Below are 17,868 nucleotides of genomic sequence, written 5' to 3'. Positions count from 1 at the left end.
CTAGCAATGATCTCTCTCGTTTATCACTTCAGAATTATGGACGGCTGGCAACTAGTTCAGAGTATTTTAAAGTAAACAAAACACCTATTTTCAACTTTTGCGACAGAGTGTAGTGACCTCCTGGTGTGGACGGCCATCATCGTCATTCATCACTGTTCATCAAACTGGAGACGTATTTTCCCAATAAAATAGTGAAATTGTTAATAATTCACGTGATTTCTGACTATTCGTCTATCCGTTCACCCGAAGAGGTCTGAAGTTTGTTGGCATCTTCTACACCCATTTTTTGTTGCATTTAGCATCTTCCTTCATGTAAAGGACGCTGTGTGTCGGAGTGGGTTTCGTTAAGATCATTGCATTTTAAAATGGTGAACTGTAGGATGCTATTTTTCACCAATATTGTTTATTCCTTCATTTCTAATAAGTTATACGATAAAGCTAGCAATACAACGAGACCCTTTTACGTAGGATTAGAGTAAATTAGCCTATGAGACTGTTCTTTCGTTTTATTAGCTACATTTTTGTGCGCCACCAATATCAAGCGCAGGGCGCGCGAGTAGCTGATTCGTCTTTTGTCTTTGGAATTTCGCACAAAGCTACTCGAGGGCTATCTGCACTAGCCGTCCATAATTTAGGAGTGTAAGGGAAGGCAGCTAGTCATAACCACCCACTGCTGCCAACTCTTGGGCTACTCTTTTACAATCGAGTAGTGGGATTTACCGTAAAATTATAACGCCCCCACGGCTGAATGGGCGAGCATGTTTGGCGCGACGGGGATGCGAACTCGCGACCCTCAGATTGAGTCGCACGTCTTAACACGCTTGGCCGTGAGTAGCTGATTCAGTTTTATTACTTATCAGAATTTCAACCAACGTACCCTCAAACTGAAATTCTTTTAGACATAAATAGAATGAATTAATTTCTGATACCTTTAGTGTGATTAAATACATCAAGCAAAAGGGTTTCACCTTCTGAATCCAAAACTGTAGTTAGATCTCAAATTGTTCATGAGATCATCTTTTACTTGTGCTTTGGATCATTTGATCATTTTCTTTCTCTGATCTAGAAATTTATTTCTCTCACTAAAGTCTAATTTAAACAACTGTTTAAAAAGGGGCACACTAAACTCGCTGACGAAGTCAAAATAAACTTCTTATAATTATTTTTTAAAATATCTAGGATCTTAAGAGAAGCATTTTAAAAGGATTTTTTAATCTCTCGGTAAAAAAAAATTGCAAGTTTGCTTTTATAGCCCTAACATTTAGCGATTAGTTCCTTACTGAGGATGCATTAGATTTATTTTTAAAATCTCGAGTATTTGCATTTTTTAAATATAACCTCCTCCAACGAAATTTGTAAAAAAACAAACTATATTTTAAATCTTATTTCAGAACGAAAGTATCCCATAATATTTCACTAATGAAAGTTTATTTTCGTTATAGACCAAGAGTAGATTAAGAAAGAAATTATTACATATGATCTTACCATACGTAATGGATATACGATAAATATAAAGAGATTGAAGCACTTGACGTTGCCTGAAAGTCCAGACGAGATTTTATCATTCAGCACTTGGCACTTTGCCAATCATCGCTGTAAGCTACAGAAACCCATTTGTTTATGTTACAGACAGAAGAAAAAACACAAAGTTACATTTCCTCTTCTCACATACACATCCACTTTTATTTGATACTGGAACTGTTTTCTTTTCCAGTCGATAGAACTTTACATCTAATGGTGTACAATAGTGATTTTAGCTTTGTTTGATATCGAACCAGAATTTTTTTTTTCATAAAATAAATTTAAAAACTCGACACAACAATCTCTGTTATAATATACAAATATCGAGCCTCTTCGATTCACGTATCAAACCAATCGATAATAATAATAAAACTAGATGTGTGTTGTAAATTATGTATGTCTTCACGTGGTAAAAAAAGACAAAGTAAGGAGGATGTATTTCGTGTATTTATAATGTTAAAATATCTGAGAAATATTAGGAAACTTTATTTCTTGTTAAGCCTAAAGTTACATTATAGATTATATATACAATGTCCACTACGGATATTGAAACCCAATTTTTAGTATTATAATCCCTCAAACTCATTTCTGAGCCACTAGGGGGGCCAAGTTAGCAAATGAGTAGTTTCTCTCACTATGTTTACTAGGCTACGATTAAACTAATGGGCGCATTAAAACGTTCGGTGGAACATTGTATCTTTTATACGTGGCAATCATCTATGGACATAATCTCAGTTGACTAAGATATTATCCACAGACATCATATGTTACCAGCAATGATAAGCTATATGTTGAAAACGAATAAAAGAGTATAGTGGACATAGCTTAATTAATATTTTAAAACTAATTAGCGAAAACTTTAATTACATTAAGCGATGGAGAAAGGTACTACTGATCTAATCATCAAGTTCTTAGTGTTCTGAAAGGTAAGTTTTAAATTTCAAAACTTTGACTTATTTTTCATAATCCATTTTTGCCGGATAGATATCATTTAGTTAAACTACATATTCAAATTTTGGTTCCGTGATCTTACCTAGTATTACATTTAGTGGAGTTAAAATAGGGATTTGTAGTTTGAATAAATAATGTCTACAGTATATCCAGTTTGGTTTCCTTACTTTTTAACCATCTCTGTTTACAGGTTTTAAAAAAATTCAATTATTTATTTATCTTGTTTGGTGTTTTTTTATGCTATATTATGGGTAGCTAGCTTTTTGCATTGTAATGATAATAAACATAGCTAGCTGATATGTTCATGATTATACATTGTAGCCATTGACTATTTGATCGCATTAATTCGGGATCTAAAATTTTAAACTGCTGCAGCTGGAGAAGATTGTCATGGAGACTTGTTTGAGAATATAGTGACCATTTGTAGTTTCTGTGCGACTAAATTCTGTATGCAAACAATATGTCTTAGACTACTATACAATCCCACTAAGCACGTTTAAAATTTTACCATTAGGAAAACAACCTTTTCGGTTAAAATATATTTGTCTTTAAATAAACCTTTGTGAATTTTAAAGTAATTATTCTACGAATTTGGGAAATGAAGTTTAACATTATGTGTATTGAATTTTTTTAAGCTTCTTCACTTGGTACATAATATAGACTGTCTCCCTAAAGACACCGATTGTATAGTGTACAAAGCATTAAGTATGTACACGTTACAGTCATCTAATGCTCATCCGTTATTGGGTCCCCCGCTGGTACAGCGGTAAGTCTACGGATTTACAACGCTATAATTAAGGGTTCGATTCCCCTCGGTGGGCTCAACAGATAGTCCAATGTAGCTTTGCTATAAGAAAACACACACACATACGTTATTGGATGGTAGTTTCTGTTTCATCCTGTACTTAAGTTTTTTAAAAGAACATGAGGTATTTGTAGGAAACAAAACATCAAGGGGTAATGATAGCATCGCTTACACTTGAATGATGATGTTTTAGCTTACGTAAAATATAGAAGGAATAAATCGATTTCCCAGTCCCCCTACGACCTTTGTTGTACCTTGTTTAGTATTATACAAAAGATGTGGGTGTAATTACAAGATTGTTTTTATTGTAAGCTGGTACGAACAATTACAAACAGATCGTTTTGAGCGGATTTTCTTGTAAGTCGAACATGGATGCTTTTTTGTGCACTTCTATATATGTACAGCCATAGTAGTCAATAATAAAGGTTTTAAAGTGTTGTTTGAACTGACCCTTCACTGTTTAAGGCGCTTTTTCCCAAACGTTCTATTTGGATTTTGTGCAGTTCCTTGTTATTTCAATTATTAATCACTATCGTGGTTCGTGATGTACATGATATGACATATGGATACGTCCAGTATTGATAGATACATGCTGGCGTAATGTCGGTGTGACAACTGACCTCAAGCAACAGAAAGTTGAAGGCATCTGTTACATGTTTGTTTATTCATAATTATAGTGTTGAGTCGCAGTTTGACATTCATTTTCTTCTGACAAACATTTGTCAGTCACATATAACTTTTTCCCACTTTTCTGTTTTTAATAAAGTCTGATCAAACAGATACTGGAGTCGCACGCAGCTGTTATAATGGCACGCCCAATTTAATTGAAATTGAAGATTAACCAGTGAAAAATCCAGTCACAGTTAATTGTTATTCTTGCATATGGTAGAATACGCCCGAGTCTTCTGAATATCGAAAAACATAATTCACCAGAAAAGAAAAAACAAAACAAAAAACGTTTGCTATAGCAGACATGCTAACTACATTATAGTGCACTTAGCGCCCAGTAGCGTGTCAGGTGCCCTGTGTATGTATTGGCTACCATCTGGCATGTGGAGGGGTGAATGTCTTTTCACCCTACGAACATCGCCGCACCTGGCGAAAAAACGAGAAAACATCTGTCGTTTCTTGTATATTTACTTGTATCGTCTGCCCTGAATAGGTGGTAGTCGAACAAAAGGAATTTTCTAAAAGCTGCAGAAGGTACTATGATATTACAAAAGTACACTTGAACATGGATTAAATTTCTGGTTTCTGGATGTTCCTGATACTAGGAACCAAAGATATGGCATTAGTTGATGATTTTATAGTCAGCTGCGACAGGCTAGATCAAGGATCGTAACTGAGATAAAACAAAGTGGATTAATTTCACTGCCATTGACTGTGCTTATAAACACGGACCGACAGCTGCTTTACTAAAAAAAAAAAAAGAAAGCCTTTGTAAAGGCTAACTAAAGTTCCTGGTTTTATGATTCTCAACTTATGTTTTCTGTGGTTACTTTTAATCACCTACAAGTACGTCACTCGTTTCGAACCAATGAAAGGAAAACAGGGAAAAATAAAATAGTATTGGTTGCGTTTCTGATGAAAATAAATCAGAATTCCACAGGAAGCTACACAAAGGTTGTCTGCGCATAGCCATCCATGACTTTGAACGTATACGCTAGTGGGAAGACAGCTGAGTAATAGCACCAACCGCCAACTCTTAGGCTCCTTTTATTTGACTAAATAGTAGGAACTAATTATCATACATACACATGGAAAGTCTACCGATAGATTTTGTGGATGCTGTTGACTAACAGCTCTCCTTTTAGATTGGTAGTTCAAAAATTGTGATGTGCACTTTGTGAAAATTTGTGCAAATATTCAAAATAAACAGGATTTACCGCCGATGAAGGCGTTCTACATCTAAAGACTAAAGGACAATACTGTCTGCTCTTTTAATCTTTAAAATATATTTTTCCGATGCTAATAATTTATGTATATATATGTATAAAGACGGAGTGAATTCTCACTAAAGTATTGTTCTAAATTAGACATGGGGTCTATTGAGTATACTACAAATGTAAGATGTATGTGTTTTCTTATTGCAAAGCTATAGCGGGCTATCTGCTGAGCCCACCGAGGGGAATCGAACCCCTGATTTTAGCGTTGTAAAATATAATATTTTGAAATATGATGAATATTTTTGTGTTTTTATTTTAGTTTCCGCACCTGAAAAACAAAATACCTTCTTATTTTTAAAGTAATTGGCATTTATTCATAATTTGTACACTTGCACAAACCTTTAATACGAACAGTATTTAATCATTTGAATACTTAAAAATAAGAATGCAAAACAAATTGCATATTGTTCTAACATATGATATCGTTGAGCAGGTTCGTTTCTATTATTCTTAAAAACAGTGCTAAGCTCAATCGATATTGTGTTAACAAATTAATTTATTCAACAAGGTTTGTCCACTGTGGAACAACGGTAAACTTTCGAACTTATAATGCTAAAATCAGGGGGTTTGATTCCCTTCAGTCGACACTGCAACCACAATGACGAAGTTTTGGTATAACAAAACGCATACACTCAGTAAGGTTTGTTACAGGCTACGTTTACTTGGGCAGAAATTGTAGAACTAAGTCGGCAAACAAACTTTTCAACTTAATTACGTTTAAAGGATTTTTTTTTTATTCGAAACAAATGAATACTAATTTACTGAGTAGTTTCAGAATAACTTCCCCCGCTGGCACAGTGGTAAGTCTTCGGATTTACAACGCTAAAATCAGGGGTTCGATTCTCGGTAGACATAGCAGGTAAGAAAAAAAACATCTCTCGAGCTCGATCAGTCTCCACCTCAATCATTCACACACTCAATACTTAACTGATTTCTTGTTCATGACGCAATAACTTCCCAATAAATATCTCATTTTGACTAGCATTCTACCTACTGAACTAATGCTTCGATATTTTCTATATTTTATAATGAATTACTCATCTGGATATTAGTTGAAGTTGTCAGATCGTAACCTCCTGTACTGTTTAACATTCAAAACATTGTTTACAACAGTATAAACACGTGGATCGTGGGTTGCCAGAATTCTGAAACATGAAGTGATAGATCATTCGTATTGTTTATATGATCTGGTTAAGTTTTATACGGTTAAAATTAAATTATGATATATAATTAACAAAATATCTTAATAGAATGAGAATGTCTGATTTAAGGCTCTTCTCCTAATGGGATATCAATAAAAACCTTAACATGTTGAAGCAGGATTAAAACTGATTCATACAACTACATAAGAAAAAAACAAACTAGTATCAATAACCAGTATTATAGTATAATATAGTTACCCTTCGTGGCTTTATATTAAGGAAATATGAGTGTCCAATTACCCACAGTATGTAATATTTGATACTAAGTTGTCTGAATTATGTTGCTGCCTGTTTTTAACTACGAAAATGATACGGCCCTTTGTAAAATTTGTTAACAAACATAAACGTATGGCCGTTTCAACATCCGAACATTTCAATTGTAAATAACGGAGATAAATCTTCATATAATTATTTATTATGCAATTGATATTCCTGTGGTTTCCATGTCATGACATGGGGCGTATTTATAAAGGTAAAACAATCAACATAACAGAAGGACTGTCAACAATCACTTGGACGTCTTCTGAAATGTTCTGTCCACCTTGGATACTACACTACGAGGGTTCACTTTACACTACATGTACGTAACGTAACAATGGCGGTGTATATATTTAATCTTTACGACTTCGTTCCCCGACGGTTGTCTGATGACGTCTACTGTGATGTCAGAAAATAGAGCGCCGTGATTAGTTGGAGAGTCATCGATTTGAAAGACTGCTAGATAACTAGGAAGCCACAGAATTCATTAATTACAAAAACAACCAGGTTGTAGAATACACACAAAGCGAAGGGTCACGTGATTTTCACGTGATTTATACACGTATTGATTTATACACGTACTTTAATCTACCACTACAGCAATGTATTGATTGCTGACACTACACCTACCAAATGCAAACTCTGGAAGGAGTGTATAGTGCGTTTCAGAAAAGCTGGATGTCCTGATGAAGCTTTAAGTAATATATAATATTTAGAAAAAAGCGCTTTGTGCTACATTCATTACTTTGAAATATAAAGTAACATATTTTCTGAGACCAACATGGCCAAGTCGTTAAGGCACTCGACTCGTAATCTCAGGGCGCGGTTTCGAATCCCCGACACATCAAATATACTCGCCCTTTCAACAGTGGGGGTGCTATTATTATACGATTAATCCCACTATTCGTTGGTAAAAGGGCCCAAGAGTTGAAGGTGGGTGGTAATGACTAGCTACCTTCCCTCTAGTCTTACACTGCTAAATTAGGGAGGCTAATGTAGACAGTCCTTGTGTAGCTGTCCGCGAAATTCAAACCAAACATTCTTTCTGCTCACATTCTTCTAATTCATGTCATGTTAGGACACATTTATTACTACAATTTTTAAACTAGAAATATACGAATAGAGTAACAATAATTTACGCTTCACCAATACCACATCTACCTTTTTATGATAGGTGGTTGTATCATAAATTATAGATTTTACTTAACATATAAATTCAACATATACCTGTAATAAGAATATGAATAACGAAGCCTCTCTCATAATTACGGTCTTCATCTTTGTCGCGGAGAAAAATTCAACTATTTGAAAAAAAAAAAAAATGTGTTTCCTTACTTAATAAATTTGACGAACCTTCGTTCAGGGTAGTTATAACACCAACATAATATACATTAATACAAAACCTATCAAAAAGTGGACCTTTATCTTTAGGGTAAAATTACATGTAATACAATACTAGACAGTCTTAACAAAACATTTGGAGAAAAATATTTATAATGTGATATAATTACTTACTTACGGTCGGGCATGGCCAGGTGGTTAAGGCGCTCAACTCCTCATCTGAGGGTCATGGGTTCGAATCAACCTCCCACCAAACATGGTCGCCCTTTCAGCCCTGGGGTTGTTATGAAGTCCAGTCCGTTGGTGAAAGAGTAGTGTAAGAGTTGGCAGTGGGTGGTGATGACCAGCTGCCTTCCCTCTTGTCTTACACTGCTAAATTATGGCCGGCTAGCACAGATAGCCCTCGTGTAGCTTTGCGAAAAATTAAAGACAAACACTTAGTTAAATTGTGAGAATTTAGATATTTAACGGAGAAGTAAGACCACGAACCTAGTTACTCTCTAATTAAAACAATATAATAGTCACAGCAGTGAACCTCTTACGTACAGTTTTTTTTTTTTTACTCAAACCGAAACTTATTTTCATCCAGTACAATAATTGGTGACTGTGAGCACTTCTATCAGATACCTAACCATGAATAGAAAAATAGAACATGTAATAAGATCTAAATAGTGCCTAAAGTTAAATACTTTCATGTCGAGTGTATTTTAGTAAAAATGGTACTCCATTTATATCAACTCTTCGCAACAAGTGCAATGAATATTTACCAAAAACATTAAGAGACGAACGGATTCACAAAGTTAAAATAATACAATTTTTTTGATATCCAAAATGATTATTTAAACCTATTTTGCGAAGTTTTATCAAACGCTATAAGTCATTTCATACAAAATTGAAAAAAACAAAAAAACAACGAAAACTTCTGTCACCAGTTAGCAGCACCATACAGCTTAACCATTCTAGGAACACCTCAGACAAATTCAAGTTTTTCGTCATTCTGTTAGATGGCAGCACTAATAAAATATGATGTTATCAAATACTGGATGGCGCCACTATTGAAAAGTTGTTTTACTTTTACCGCCTTTTAATAAGAAAATTTATCCAGTTTCTGAGCAAGAATTAATTACAAAATATGGCTCAAAACTTATAATTTACTCAAACGCTGTTAAAATTTCTTTCCATGGATTCCAATGCCCGCTAAATGCACCTAAATCTGTTGTATTTTAGAACATTTTTTTCAGCAGTTGCGCAATGATCTGATAATTAAAGAACATTTACGAGCGTTTAATCATTGTATTTTCACCTATTATTCAATTGAAAGCATCTTTGAATTATTTCATTCATTGAAAATATGTTTCGAACAATTTTTTATCTCATTCTTATCTATACTGAAGAGCCTATAAAAAAAAAGAAAAATATAAAGTTTAAGCTAAATTTTTTTCGAAGTTTATTAAAGTTTGTTTGTTTTGAATTTCGCACAAAGCTACTCGAGGGCTATCTGCGTTAGCCGTCCCTAATTTAGCAATGTAAGCCTAGAGGGAAAGCAGCTAGTCATCACCACCCACCGCCAACTTTTGAGCCACGCTTCTACCAACGAGTAGTGTGATTGACCGTCACGTTACAATGCCCCACGGCTTAGAGGGCAAGCATGTTTGGTGCGACGGGATTCGAATCCTCGATCTTTGATTACGAGTCGCACGCCTTAACATGCTGGGCCATATTGTGAGTTTATTAAAGAAATTTTCAAAACTGGCCAGATGGAGTGGCCTTCTTTAGATAAAATAGCAGAGTTGAAAGTTATGAAAATAAAACATTAAAATAAAATATATTTGTTTTGAAGTCAAGCACAAAGCTTCACAATGAGTTATCTGTGCCCTATCTATCACGGTTATTGAAACTACGTTTCTCCAGTTGTAAGTCTATAGAAATACCCCTGGACCAATGGGGTAAAAATAAACCTTTAGTGAAAACCCATTTAGTTGTGAGGGAATAGTCATTTTTTTTTTACTGGTCACAAATAATAAAATTTAGGCCGGGCGTCAAGGGCAGGTAAAGACCCAAGTTTCTTGGAGGACATTGATTGTGATTAGGGTGTACAGAAAAATAGTCTGTACACCCTAGCTCTCAAACGCTCGAATACGTCGACTTGACTTCTTTATATGATTAAAAATTTAAAAAAAGTTTTAACTTTAAATTTGTATAAATTCACAATTTTTAAAAGTAGAAAATATTCCCTAACGATAACACTTTAAAGAAATGATTCAGATGCTTACTTTCAGTTACTGATTTGATATCTTTCAAAGTTCTTTATAAACGATCCACTGAAGTTTCTAATCTTTAAAACTTTAAATATTATATTTATTTTAATCAAAAAACATCGCATGCATTATTGCTACGTTTACCATTACAGGCTTATAACGAAAATGACTTTCTTACCACACTAAAATTATGAGCAGTCCAGTTTCATATAAACAAGACAGGGAACACCTTAATTACAATCCAGTTTTATATAAATAAGAGAGGGGACACCTTGGTTAAAGCAAAGTTTAATATAAATAAGAGAAGGAACACCTTGCTTACAGTCCACTTTCATATAAATAAGAGAGAGGCCACCTTGGTTACAGTCCATTTCCATAAATGTGAAAGATGGGTCACCTTGATTGCAGTCCAGTTTCATAAAGGTAAGAGATAGGCCAGCTTGATTACAATCCAATTCATTTCAAGTAAAACATGGGCCATCTTTGTTTCGGTCCAGTTCCATATGGGTAACAGATGGGCCATCTTGGTTAGTCCAGTTTCATACGACTAAGAGATGAGCCACTGTAGTTACAGTCTACTATTTTTAAGTTCTGATTTTGGAAAACTTTGAGCCAGTTGAAACCATCTGTAAGATTTTGACACCTATGCGTTACTTTTTGTGTGTGTTCATGACTTGATCGGTCAGAGAAGTTATCTACTCAATACGTAAAACAATGTAGGTTTCTACTATTTCCTGAGGTAGTTCCATACACAAATAATACACCCGATGTGTATAGTTTTGCTACTATTAAATCGTAAAGGTGTAGAGTCAAAGTCGTAACTTCTTGCTATTTTCCTACCATGTGTATACAATGTAAGCCTTAGATTAAGTTAGATTTAACTCAGTAGTTCCTCAATACATTTTCTTGAAAAGAAAATAGACTGAGAAGATAATCGAATGAATTTATACTAATAGTTCATTAAGTTGCTTTATTTTCCATATTTTTATGTGTAAGAATTTTCACAAATATATTTTCTCGTTTTATTTCTATTTTATTACACTGCTCAGTAATCACTGCACATTTCATTTCTGCACTTTAGCTCTTCGAACTTTTCGTTTTTGCGGAGATCCACAAACTCTCTGCAGGCATAATTTTGTGTTTCCGTATCTGCATAACGAAACAGCCGTATGACTATGACGAACGTACATGTTGCAATGAAGTCTTGAAAATATTAAAGTTGTGATTTTTGTATTCAAAAACAAGAAACACAATTGTTCTGTTGTGTATTACAACAGTTTGTTTGCTCATGATGTTAGTAACCTTTTGAAGCCCGGCATGGCCAAGCGTGTTAAGGCGTTCTACTCCGAAGATCGCGGGTTCGAATCCCGGTCGCACCAAACATGCTCGCCCTTCCAACCGTAGGGGCGTTATAAGGTGAGTGTCAATCCCACTATTCGTTGGTAAAAGGGTAGCCCAAGAGTTGGAGGTGGGTGGTGATGACTAGATGCCTATCCAGAAATCATACACTGTTAAATTAGGGACGGCTAACGCAGATAGCCCTCGAGTAGCTTTGCGCTAAAATAAAAACAATACTAGGCTTTTGAACACTTCGGATACTGTTTACTGTGGTTGAATTTAAGTTATATTTACCTCTATCATTTATCTTATGTAAGGTAATTAATTTCGTCATTAATTGAATAAATATGAAGATTTAAATAGTCATCAAGTATAATAAATGTTAAAACTCGAATAAGCAATACTGACCTATTAAGTTATTTTTGGAAGTAAAATTTATTAACATCGCCTTAAATACTTTAAATGTGAACGACATAAAAAGTTATGACAGTTATTTCTTTCACGGACGTAGGTCAGGCATGGTGAGGTAGTTAAGACACTCGCGTCACCATCTGAAGTTTGTGGGTTTGAATCCCCATTCTACGAAACATGCTCACCCTCTTAGCCGTAATGGTTTTATAATATGACGGTTAATCTGTTGGTGAAAGTGTAGTCTAAGAACTGGTCTTGGATAGATGAGTAACTCTCATACTTCGTGTAGCTTTGCGCGAAAATTCAAAACAAAGAAACAATTAGATATTCGTATTCAGTATTAGTTAAATATAATACTACTTTTTAATTACCTATCTTATTCTTCTTATAAATTCAGTATAATTTCATACCAAACTCATTCGGTTAAGTTGAAGAAGAAATGGCTGATGTAGTTTGGTTCACCACAGAAAGTGAGAGAAGTTTTAATTTGAGTTTTTCGCCTGTGTGAAAATGAAAAGAATTACACACTATCAGAAACGGTTGGGACCGGAAGTAATACTCGAGTTAAATATCATTGAAACGGTTGGGACCGGAAGGTTATAAAGTGGGTAAATCACCAGGTACTTGATCTTTTTATTCAAACCAAATCTTTTGTCATTTCACAAAATTATATTGCGCTTATTATTCTTACTAATATAACTTGACAACTGCTACAAATATTAACTAACAAATATGACAATAAATTTGTTCTCAATATTATTAATAAATGGTATAGTGGGCTCTTTATGTTAGAGATTCCGTCGTTACAGTGGTATTCGTAATCTTGGTCTTTAGCTCTTTGATGTTTTTATAATTGTTGGCGACACACGATATCCCTAACATACCCCCATACTTCTTTCCTGTACTAACATCTGTAATTATGCTGCACCACAGTTTTCCACATATAAAACGATTTACTTGTTTCCTTTTATTTAGTTTCTTATGGCAACATAACGGCATTTAAAAATCACAAAACATTATAGATTACTCACGGCTGGCGAGGATAGCAGTCGTGTAGCTTTACGCGATGTTCAAAATAAGTATTCTTTATGTTTACTTTTTTTAATTTACATCATGTTATAGCACATTTATTATTACGATTCTTAAACTAGAGATATACGAATAGAGTAACAATAATTTACGTTTCACTAATACCACATCTACCTTTTTATGATAGGTGGTTGTATCATAAATTACAGATTTTACTTAACATATAAATCCAACATATACCTGTAATAAGAATATGAATAACGAAGCTTCTCTCATAATTACAGTCTTTCATCTTTGTCGCGGAGAAAAATTCAATTATTTCAAAAAATTGTGTTTCCTAACTTACCAAATTTGACGAACTTTTGTTCAGGGTAATATAACACGACCAGGATATACATTAATACAAAACCTATCAAAAAGTGGACCTTTATTTTTAGAGTAAAATTACATGTAATACAATACTAGACAGTCTTAACAAAACATTTTGAGAAAAATATTTTAAATATGATATAGTTACTTACGGTCGGGCATGGCCAGGTGGTTAAGGCGCTCAACTCTTCATCTGAGGGTCATGGAATCGAATCAACCTCCGACCAAACATGTTCGCCCTTACAGACCTGGGAGCGTTACAACATTACGGTCAATCCCACTATTCGTAGGTAAAAGTGTAGCCAAAGATTTGGCGGTGGGTGGTGATGACCAACTGCCTTCCCTCTAGTCTTATACTGGTAAATTAGGGACGGCTAGCGCAGATAACCCCAGTGTAGCTTTGCCTAAAATTAAAAACAAACACTTACTTAAATTGTAAGAATTTAGATATTTACAGATGTAAGAAATACGGCGACGAACTTTACAGCTAATTCCTGGTTATCCTCTAATTAAAACAATATAATAGTCACAGCAGTGAACCTCTTACCTATACTTTTTTTTTTTTTGGTCAAACCGTAACTTATTTTCATTCAGTACAATAATTGGTGACTGTGAGCACTTCTATCAGATACCTAACCATGAATAAAAAAACAGAACATGTAATAAGATCTAAATAGTGCCTAAAGTTAAATACTTTCATGTCGAGTGTATTTTAGTAAAAATGGTACTCCAATTATATCAACTCTTCGCAATAAGTGCAATGAATATTTACCAAAAACATCAAGAAGTGGATTCACAAAGTTAAAATAATACTAATTTTTTTGATATCCAAAATGATTTATTTAAACCTATTTCGCGAAGTTTTATCAAACGCTATAAGTCATTTCATACAAAATTGAAAAAAAAACAAAAAACAATGAAAACTTCTATCACCAGTTAGCAGCACTATACAGCTTAACCAATCTAGGAACACCTCAGACAAATTCAAGTTTTTTCGTCATACTGTTAGATGGCAGCACTAATAAAATATGATGTTATCAAATACTGGATGGCGCCACTATTGAAAAGTTGTTTTACTTTTTACCGCCTTTTAATAAGAAAACTTATCCAGTTTGTGAGCAAGAATTAATTACAAAAATATGGCTCAAAACTTATAATTTACTCAAACGCTGTTAAAATTTCTTTCCATTGATTCCAATGCCCGCTAAATGCACCTAAATCTGTTGTATTTTAGAACATTTTTTCAGCAGTTGCGCAATGATCTGATAATTAAAGAACATTTACGAGCGTTTAATCATTGTATTTTCACCTATTATTCAAATGAAAGCATCTTTGAATTAATTCATTCATTTAAAATATGTTTCGAACCATTTTGTATCTCATTCTTATCTATACTGAAGAGCCTATAAAAAAAAGAAAAATATAAAGTTTAAGCTAAATTTTATTCGAAATTTTTTAAAGTTTGTTTATTTTGAATTTCGCACAAAGCTACTCGAGGGCTATCTGTGCTAGCCGTCCCTAATTTAGCAATGTAAGCCTAGAGGGAAGGCAGCTAGTCATCACCACCCACCGCCAACTTTTGGGCTACGCTTCTATCAACGAATAGTGTGATTGATCGTAACGGTATAATGCCCCACGGCTTAGAGGGCGAGCATGTTTGGTGCGACGGAGATTCGAACCCTCGACCCTTTGATTATGAGTCGCACGCCTTAACATGCCGTGCCATATTGTGAGTTTATTAAAGAAATTTTCAAAACTGGCCAGGTGGAGTGGCCTTCTTTAGATAAAATAGCAGGGTTGAAAGTTATGAAAATAAAACATTAAAATAAAATATATTTGTTTTGAAGTCAAGCACAAAGCTTCAAAATGAGTTATCTGTGCCCTATCTATCACAGTTATTGAAACTACGTTTCTTCAGTCGTAAGTCTATAGAAATAACCCTGAACCACTGGGGTAAAAAATAAACCTTTAGTGAAAACCCATTCAGTTGTAAGGAAATAGTCATTTCTTTTCTACTGGTCGAAAATAATAAAATGTAGGCCGGGCGTCAAGGGCAGGTAAAGACCCCAGTTTCTTGGAGGACATTGATTGTGATTAGGGTGCACAGAGAAATAGTCTGTACACCCTAGCTCTCAAACGCTCGAATACGTCGACTTGACGTCTCTTTTATATGATTAAAAATTAAAAGAAGTTTTAACTTTAAATTTGTATAAATTCACAATTTTTTAAAAGTAGAAAATATTCCCTAACGATAACACTTTAAAGAAATGATTCAGATGCTTACTTTCAGTTACTGATTTGATATCTTTCAAAGTTCTTTATAAACGATCCATTGAAGTTTCTAATCTTTAAAACTTTAAATATTATATTTATTTTAATTAAAAAACATTGCATGCATTGTTGCTACGTTTACCATTTAAGGCTAATAACGAAAATGACTTTCTTACCACACTAAAATTATGAGCAGTCCACTTTCATATAAATAAGAAAAGGAACACCTTGGTTACAGTCCACTTTCATATAAATAAGAGAGGGGCCACCTTGGTTACAGTCCATTTCCATAAATGTGAAAGATGGGTCACCTTGATTGCAGTCCAGTTTCATAAAGGTAAGAGATAGGCCAGCTTGATTACAATCCAATTCATTTCAAGTAAAACATGGGCCATCTTTGCTTCGGTCCAGTTTCATATGGGTAACAGATGGGCCATCTTGGTTAGTCCAGTTTCATACGACTAAGAGATGAGCCACTGTTGTTACAGTCTAGTGTTTTTAAGTTCTGATTTTGGAAAACTTTGAGCCAGTTGAAACCATCTGTAAGATTTTGACACCTATGCGTTACTTTTGTGTGTGTTCATGACTTGACCGGTCAGAGAAGTTATTTACTCAATACGTAAAACAATGTAGGTTTCTACTATTTCCTGAGGTAGTTCCATACACAAATAATACACCCTGTGTGTATAGTTTTGCTACTATTAAATCGTAAAGGTGTAGAGTCAAAGTCGTAACTTCTTGCTATTTTCCTACCATGTGTATACAATGTAAGCCTTAGATTAAGTTAGATTTAACTCAGTAGTTCCTCAATACATTTTATCGAAAAAAGAAAATAGACTGAGAAGATAATCGAATGAATTTATACTAATAGTTCATTAAGTTGCTTTATTTTCCATATTTTTATGTGTAACAGTTTTGACAAATATATTTTCTCGTTTTATTTCTATTTTATTACACTGCTCATTAATCACTGCACATTTCATTTCTGCACTTTAGCTCTTCGAACTTTTCGTTTTTTGCGGAGATCCACAAACTCTCTCCAGGCATAATTTTGTGTTTCCATATCTGCATAACGAAACAGCCGTATGACTGTGGCGAACGTACATGTTGCAATGAAGTCTTGAAAATATTAAAGTTGTGATTTTTGTATCCAAAAAACAAGAAACACAATTGTTCTGTTGTGTATTACAACAGTTTCTTTGCTCATGATATTAGTAATTTTTTGAGGCCTGGCATGGCCAAGTGTGTTAAGGCGTTCTACTCCGAAGGTCGCGGGTTCGAATCCCGGTCGCACGAAACATGCTCGCCCTTCTAGCTGTAGGGGCGTTATAAGGTGAGTGTCAATCCCACTATTCGTTGGTAAAAGGGTAGCTCAAGAGTTGGAGGTGGGTGGTGATGACTAGCAGCCTATCCTTAAATCATACTCTGTTAAATTAGGGACAGCTAGCGCAGATAGCTTTCGAGAAGCTTTGCGCTGAAATAAAAACAACACTAGGCTTTTGAACACTTCGGATACTGTTTAATAAATATGAAGATTTAAAGAGTCATCAAGTATAATAAATGTTAAAACTCGAATAAGCAATACTGACCTATTAAGTTATTTTTGGAAGTAAAATTTATTAAAATTGCCTTAAATACTTTGAATGTGAACGACATAAAAAGTTATGATAGTTATTTCTTTCACGGACGTAGGTCAGGCATGGTGAGGTGGTTAAGGCACTCGCGTTACCATCTGAAGTTTGCGGGTTTGAATCCCTATTCTACCAAACATGCTCACCCTCTTAGCCGTAATGGTTTTATAATATGACGGTTAATCTGTTGGTGAAAGTGTAGTCTAAGAACTGGTCTTGGATAGATGAGTAACTCTCATACTTCGTGTAGCTTTGCGCAAAAATTCAAAACAAAGAAACAATTAGATATTCGTATTCAGTGTTAGTTAAATGTAATACTACCTTTTAATTACCTATCTTATTCTTCTTATAAATTCAGTATAATTTCATACCAAACTCATTCGGTTAAGAAGAAATGGCTGATGTAGTTTGGTTCACCACAGAAAGTAAGAGAAGTTTTAATTTGAGTTTTTTCGCCTGTGTGAAAATGAAAAGAATTACACACTATCTGAAACGGTTGGGACCGGAAGTAATACTGGAGTTAAATATCATTGAAAC

Source organism: Tachypleus tridentatus, chromosome 10, assembly GCF_004210375.1.
Source record: "Tachypleus tridentatus isolate NWPU-2018 chromosome 10, ASM421037v1, whole genome shotgun sequence".
Lineage (NCBI taxonomy): Eukaryota > Metazoa > Arthropoda > Merostomata > Xiphosura > Limulidae > Tachypleus > Tachypleus tridentatus.
Note: the sequence above shows the minus strand (reverse complement) of the source record.